The 7,777-nt window shown below is 47.6% G+C and overlaps 1 long non-coding RNA gene across 1 annotated transcript; it reads left to right on the top strand.

Annotated features, from left to right (window-relative positions):
- LOC109843121 lies at positions 592-1,019 on the top strand. The gene is made up of 4 exons (XR_002247526.1): positions 592-630; positions 698-769; positions 842-913; positions 983-1,019. It is a non-coding gene; the product is annotated as an uncharacterized LOC109843121 (long non-coding RNA).

The following is a 7,777-nucleotide window of genomic DNA, read 5'->3' on the forward strand; positions in this document are numbered from 1 at the left end:
CATGAGCCACCAGCTCCTACACACGTTGAAACGTGTGATAGGCCTACGCATGTTCGACCCGTTGGCCCTCGGAGGGTTGGTGCCCCGAAGAGGAAGAAGACCGCCCATAAGCCCCATGACGATCAGCGTCCCTGTGGAGTGGACTTAGGGAGCACCGCCGATGGAGGGGGAGGTAACATTCAATTGCTCTTGCTTCAAGGTTGTTTACCTTTTGGGGATTTGTGACCATGTTTTGTGCTTCAGGTTTCTTCGAGGAGGGCGAACTCCCACCGGGTTCGGCGTCCCCTGGCGTTGACAACATGGATTGCTTTGTGCAACAAATGTGCGACGCTTTTCACGATGGGTCTTTGGGCATCGACCTTAACATCGATCTTGAGCAGATAAATAATGTTGAGCCCACAATCCCTTATTCAGGTATATCCGCATCCAATGTCATTTTCCTTATGTAAGGTGAAGGAAGATTTCTCGTTTGAGCTTTCCTCATCCTTCAACATTTGGGTTACCCTGCAGATGTTGCGATGGAGGGGCCAAGCTTCTCGAAGCCGGATGCCGGCTTATTAGCTGACATGCTGGCTGAGCAGACTTCCAGAGGGACCGAGAGACCATTCTTCGGGAACGATTCATCTACCGGTATATATCTGATTTTCTCCCTCTTGCCCGATATTTCATATGACTAATGAATGATTGATTATCGCAGCGTCTACCATTGGAGTTAGCCCGGTATCTATCCCTGGCATATCCAGTTTGCCTCAGAGCGACGGGCTTGCAGGTATGTATACGATTCAGGGATATTGTACTTTCCTATGTTTATCTGTCTTTTGACTAATGAGTGCAATCATAGGACCAGCCGCTAGGACTGATTCTCATATGACTCCTGACATCCCTCAAATGCCCGCGGATAATGGATCTACAGGTATGCAGATCCCAATTCTTCTTATTCGTCTAAATTTTCATTTTGACTAATAAGAGAGTGTCATCATAGGACCAGCAGCTTGGGCCGATACTCTTATGACTCTTGGCATTCCGGCTGCATCTGAGGACATGGGGATTGCAGGTATGTATACGACCTCCTTATCCCGATTCTCCTTACTTGTCCAAATTTCCATTTGGTTAACATAGGAATGTCACTGTAGGACCAGGCGTTCAGCCTGATACTGCTACAGTCCCCGGGGTTGAAAGTCCTCATAGCAGTGGTGCCTCCCCGTCTCTGCCGAGTGGTGCGAGCAATCTGTCTGCAGGGGCTGACGTACCCTCTTCTGCTGCTGTCCCGGAGCCTGTCGGCTCTCAACCCGATGGGACATCCGTTGGCGTCGGTATGTTCGGAACCTGCCTTTTGACTTTCCTTTCCATATTCGATAGTTCACTGAGCTTCCAAGTTGTTGCTTGTAGGATCTCGATCTTCTTTGCACGAGCGTGTCCGTAGCCTTTTGGCCGATACTGATCCTGACGGAGAGGCTTTCCGTACGGACCTCAGCTTCTTCACCGCCTGGTATAATGGCTTGATCGAGAAGCTTCTCCACCGAGGAGGCGGCTTCGATCAGTTCCGGCGTTCCTTCTCTCGCCACATGACGATGATGAGGGAAGAAGGATACCCGGAACTGGCTGATTCCTTCACTGCTGATTTCGCTGCCCTGGAGTCAGAGATACGAGAGTTGAAGGAACTGGAGGTTACCGGGGCTTCTTCTTTCGTATCCTCTGAGTTAGAGCATAGGATGGAGCAGTGGCGTGAACTGAGATCTTCCGTCGGGCGTGAGCTTCAGTCACGCGAGAGCTCCCTTGCGCATCTAATGGCTAACATGGCGAGGATGGATAGGGAGAAAGCTGAGTTACTCCGTTCCTTGGACTCGAATCGCGAGGAAGCGACTAGGTTGAAGGAGGCCTTGAAGCGTGCCGAGGAATCCGCCGTTCTTATCGCAGATGACTTGATCGGACTAGAGCGTTCCCGTGACCAGGTACTCGAGGAGTTCGGATCCACTCAGGAGGGATTGATGAAGTTGAAGAGTGAAGCTGCGGAGATCTTGAGCTGTTCTGAGGAATCTGCCCGAGCAGATCTGCAGGCGGGACTTGAGCAGAGTTATGCAGATAGACTTTTTAGCTTAAAGTCTCATATTCTTAGCCGTCAGTTGCCTTCGGGCTAATGAGCTCTTTGTTGTATGCTTTTGACTTGACCTATTAATAGAAACTCCACATTTGCTTCTTTCTTGTGATTTGTCTGCATTTCTTCTGAATGACAGATTTTATGGGATTTTTGGCAAACCCCCAGCCATCAACGGGTTTGATATGCCTTTACCGATCACCGTTTGAATCGGGCTAGCATGTGGATTGTCTAGATCCGTCCCACATGTAACGTTGTGCTAAGAAAATTGCTTTTCTTAGATTTGATGCTATGACTTTGAATACATAGACTTCGTCTTTCTTACGGGAATAGACTACCCGGCAACGCGTGTTAGGCATTGACTTTGGGGTTTTTGGCAAACCCCCAGCCTTCAACGGGTTTGATATGCCTTTACCGATTACCGTTTGAATCGGGCTAGCATGCGGATTGTCGAAATCCGTTCCGCATGTAACGTTGTGCTAAAGGAATGAACTCCCTTAGACTTAATGCTACGACTTTGAATACGTAGACTTTGCCCTTGTTACGGGAATAGGCTACCCGGCAACACGTGTTAGGTGTTGACTTATCCCTACTTAGGATTCGGGATAAAATTCCCCATGCACCAAGTGCGCGGATTGGAAGTTGAAAGTTGTGTCAAAATAGGAGAGGAAGAATTTTATATTCTATCTCCCGATGCTGAAGAGGAAGAATTTTATATTCTATCTACAGCTGGAAAGGAAACTCGAGGTGGGATATCCACCCCCAGAATCCGGAAGGATGAACTGGGAGCGGGATCTCCACTCCGAGCATCCGGAATGATGAACTGGGAGTGGGATCTCCACTCCGAGCATCGGAAAGGTCCGAGGAGAGGAAGAATTTTATATTCTATCTCCCGGTGCTAAAGAGGAAGAATTTTATATTCTATCTTCAGCTGGAAAAGAAACTCGAGGTGGGATTCTCCACCCCCAGTATCTGGAAGGATGAACTGGGAATGGGATCTCCACTCCGAGCACCCGGAATGATGAACTGGGAGTGGGGTCGCCACTCCGAGCATCGGAAAGGTCCGAGGAGAGGAAGAATTTTATATTCTATCTCCCGGTGCTAAAGAGGAAGAATTTTATATTCTATCTTCAGCTGGAAAAGAAACTCGAGGTGGGATTCTCCACCCCCAGTATCTGGAAGGATGAACTGGGAGTGGGATCTCCACTCCGAGCATCGGAAAGGTCCGAGGAGAGGAAGAATTTTATCGATGGCGGGGGAGGGAACATTCAATTGCTCTTGCTTCAAGGTTGTTTACCTTTTGGGACTTATAACCATGTTTCGTGCTCCAGGTTTCTTCGAAGAGGGCGAACTCCTTCCGGGTTCAGCGTCCCCTGGTGTTGACAACATGGATCTTTTTGCAACTTGGGCATCGATCTAAACATCGACCTTGAGCAGATGAATAATGTTGAGCCCGCAGTCCCTTGTTCAGGTACGTCCACATTCAATGTCATTTTCCTCAAAGCATGGGGAAGGAAGACTTCTCGTTTTTGCTGAAAGTATCTTCTCGAGCTTTCCTCATCTTTCATCATTCAGGTTACCCTGCAGATGTTGCGATGGAGGGGCCAAGCTTCTCGAAGCCGGATGCCGGCTTATTAGCTGACATGTTGGCTGAGCAAACTTCCAGAGGGACCGAGGGACCATTCTTTGGGAATGATTCGTCTACCGGTACATATCTGATTCTTCTCCTCTTGCCCGATCTTTTATTTGACTAATGAATGATTGACTATCGCAGCGTCAACTATTGGAGTTAGCCCGGTATCTATCCCTGGCATATCCAGTTTGCCTCAGAGTGACGGGCTTGCAGGTATGCATACGATTTAGGGATATCGTATTTTCTTATGTTCATCTGTCTTTTGACTAATATATGAGTGCAATCATAGGACCAGCCACTAGGACCGATTCTCATATGACTCCTGGCATCCCTCAAATGCCTATGGATGATGGATCTGCAGGTATGCAGATGACTGTATTATCCCAATTCTTCTTATTCGTCTAAATTTTCATTTTGACTAATAAGAGAGTGCCATCATAGGACCAGCCGTTTGGGCCGATACTCTTATGACTCTTGGCATCCCGGCTGTACCTGAGGACGGGGGGATTGCAGGTATGCATACGATTTTCTTGTCCCGATTCTCCTTACTTATCCAAATTTCCATTTGGTTAACATAGGAGTGTTACTGTAGGACCAGGCGTCGGGCCCGATACCACTACAGTTCCCGGGGCTGAAAGTCTTCATAGCAGTGGCGCCTCCCCGTCTTTGCCGAGTGGTGCGAGCAATCCGCCTGCAGGGACTGACGTACCTTCTTCTGCTGCTATCCCAGAGCCTGTCAGACCTCAACCCGAGGGGACGTCTGTTGGTGTCGGTATGTTCAGAACTTGCCTTTTGACTTTCCTTTTCATATTCGATAATCCACTGAGCTTCCATGTTGTTGCTTGTAGGATCTCGATCTTCCTTGTACGAACGTGTCCGTAAGAGTTGAAGGAACTGGAGGTTACCGGGGCTTCTTCTTTCGTGTCCTCCGAGTTGGAGCATATTATGGCGCAGTGGCGTGACCTGAGATCTTCCATCGGGTGTGAGCTTCAGTCACGTGAGAGCTCCATTGCGCATCTAATGGCTAACATGGCGAGGAAGGATAGGGAGAAAGCTGAGTTACTCCGCTCCTTGGACTCGAATCGCGAGGAAGCGACTAGGTTGAAGGAGGCCTTGAAGCGCGCCGAGGAATCCGCCGTTCTTATTGCCGATGACCTGATTGGATTGGAGCGTTCTCGTGACCAGGTACTCGAGGAGCTCGAATCTACTCAGGAGGGACTGATGAAGTTGAAGAGTGAAGCTGCGGAGATTTTGAGCTGTTCTGAGGAATCTGCCCGAGCAGATCTGCAGGCGGGACTTGAGCAGAGTTATGCAGATAGACTTTTTAGCTTAAAGTCTCATATTCTTAGCCGTCAGTTGCCTTCGGGCTAATGAGCTCTTTGTTGTATGCTCTTGACTTGAAATAGAAACTCTGCATTTGCTTCTTTTGTGATTTCTCTGTATTTCTTCCGAATAACAGATTTATGGGATTTTTGGTAAACCCCCAGCCATCAACGGGTTTGATGTGCCTTTACCGATCACCGTTTGAATCGGGCTAGCATGTGGATTGTCTAGATCCGTTCCACACGTAACGTTGTGCTAAGAAAATTGCTTAGACTTGATGCTATGACTTTGAATACATAGACTTCGTCTTTCTCACAGGAATAGACTATCCGGCAACGCGTGTTAGGCGTTGACTTTGGGGTTTTTGGCAAACCCCCAGCCTTCAATGATGAACTGGGAGTGGGGTCTCCACTCCGAGCATCGGAAAGGTCCGAGGAGAGGAAGAATTTTATATTCTATCTCCCGGTGCTAAAGAGGAAGAATTTTATATTCTATCTTCAGCTGGAAAAGAAACTCGAGGTGGGATTCTCCACCCCCAGTATCTGGAAGGATGAACTGGGAGTGGGATCTCCACTCCGAGCATCGGAAAGGTCCGAGGAGAGGAAGAATTTTATATTCTGTCTCCCGGTGCTGAAGAGGAAGAATTTTATATTCTACCTACAGCTGGAAAGGAAACTCGAGGTGGGATCCCCACCCCCAGAATCCGAAAGGATGAATTGGGAGTGGGATTTCCACTCCGAGCATCAGAAAGGATGAACTGGGAGTGGGATCTCCACTCCGAGCATCGGAAAGGTCCGAGGAGAGGAAGAATTTTATATTCTATCTCCCGGTGCTGAAGAGGAAGAATTTTATATTCTTTCTTCGGCTGGAAAGGAAACTCGAGGTGGGATCCCCACCCCCAGAATCTGGAAGGATGAACTGGGAGTGGGATCTCCACTCCGAGCATCGGAAAGGTCCGAGGAGAGGAAGAATTTTATATTCTATCTCCCGGTGCTGAAGAGGAAGAATTTTATATTCTATCTTCAGGCGGAAAGGAAACTCGAGGTGGGATCTCCACCCCCAGAACCCTGCAAGATGAAACTAAGAGTGGGATCTCCACTCCGAGAATCGGAAAGGTTCGAACGACACTTCCTTTTATAGGATTGGTCATCCGAACCCAAAGAACCCCTCATTCATTGAGGAGAAAACCCAATTTCAACCCTAACTTTTATAGGTTTGGTGGAAAAAGGGGACAAAGGTGGATTTTCGTTTATCGAAAAATGAGTGACTCGACTTTAGTCTTGACTATGTGTAGTCTTGACTAAGCGAGATTGGAAACAATCCTAACTTTTATAGGTTTGACTGTTCCAAGTGGACCTCTCGTTCATGGAAGGAATCGAGAGGGGATTTTGGCTTTGGTCCTAACTGTAGGGAGGTTTGACCAAACTGGAGTTTGAGATGACCCTAACTGTCGGAAGGTTTGATCACTCGATTTGGAAGTGGACCTCTCGTTCATTGGAGGAATCGAGAGGAGATTTTGGCTTTGGCCCTAACTTTTATAGGTTTGACCAGAAAGCAAAGAAAGTGGAATACGGGTAGCAAAGAGAGTGCCAACTCGTATTACCACTCAAAGGGAAACTTCAATGCTAGGTGATTCTGACCTAACATGCTGAGTCTGAGAAATGCCAATGACTGGCAGATGAAAATGTTGGTGGGTCCACTGTCGTTTGATTTGATCAGCGGATGGTTTGGTGAGGAAAGATTAACCTATCAGAGGATCAGATCTCATCTCACAAAAGTAACTCATAAGAGTTAGAGAATTTTGATGAGAATAAGAAGAGACATTCTGACCTTCAGAGTTCGAATGCAGATCTCTTATTTGTCAATTCCACAATGACCGAGTTATCCCTAAGAATACCTGTGTGGTATTCTTCCGGGAACTTCCCGATGCATTGGTTATTCAAAAAGATACTAAGGATAGTATCTTTTTAAGAACTTGCCGTTTATCGGCATCATGAGCCGGTTGCCGTCTTTGGTGACGAGGCGATAGGCGCCACTCGAGTAGACTGTCTCCACTACGAATGGTCCCTCCCATTTGGGTTCAAATTTACCCTTCTTCTTGGAGTTAAGGATCATAGGCCGTCTCACAGCTAGGACCAAATCTCCTTCTTTGAAACTTCTCTGTCGGACCTTTTTGTCAAAGAACTCAATATGCTGTTGAGCCACGAGGCGCTCTTCATCGAGCCTCTCGAGTTCTTCGAGGCGTTTCTGATGTTGTTCTTCGGTCGACATCTGGGTTGAAAGAGCAATCCGAAGAGATGGTATTTGGATCTCCAATGGAAGAACAGCTTCACATCCGTATACTAGTGAATACGGGGTCACTCCCGTTGGTGTGCGCACTGTGGTCCGATAGGCCCATAGAGCTGCGCCAAGCTTGTCATTCCAGTCTCGTTTGTTAGTTTTCACGATCTTTGACAAGAGTTTGATGATGGTCTTGTTGAAGGCTTCAGCTAATCCATTCGCTGTAGGATTATAAGCCGTCGACGAGATGTCCTGAATTTTAAACTTTTCGCAGAACCTTATGAAGGCGTTGCTGACAAACTGAGGACCGTTGTCATGTATGATTCGTCTTGGAACACCATACCTATAGATGATGTGGTGCTTGATGAATCCAATGACGTTGCTCGTCTTAACTTCTCTGAGTGGAATTGCTTCGGCCCATTTGGAGAAGTAATCGGTAATTGCCA

This window comes from Asparagus officinalis, chromosome 5 (genome assembly GCF_001876935.1).
Source record: "Asparagus officinalis chromosome 5, Aspof.V1, whole genome shotgun sequence".
NCBI lineage: Eukaryota > Viridiplantae > Streptophyta > Magnoliopsida > Asparagales > Asparagaceae > Asparagus > Asparagus officinalis.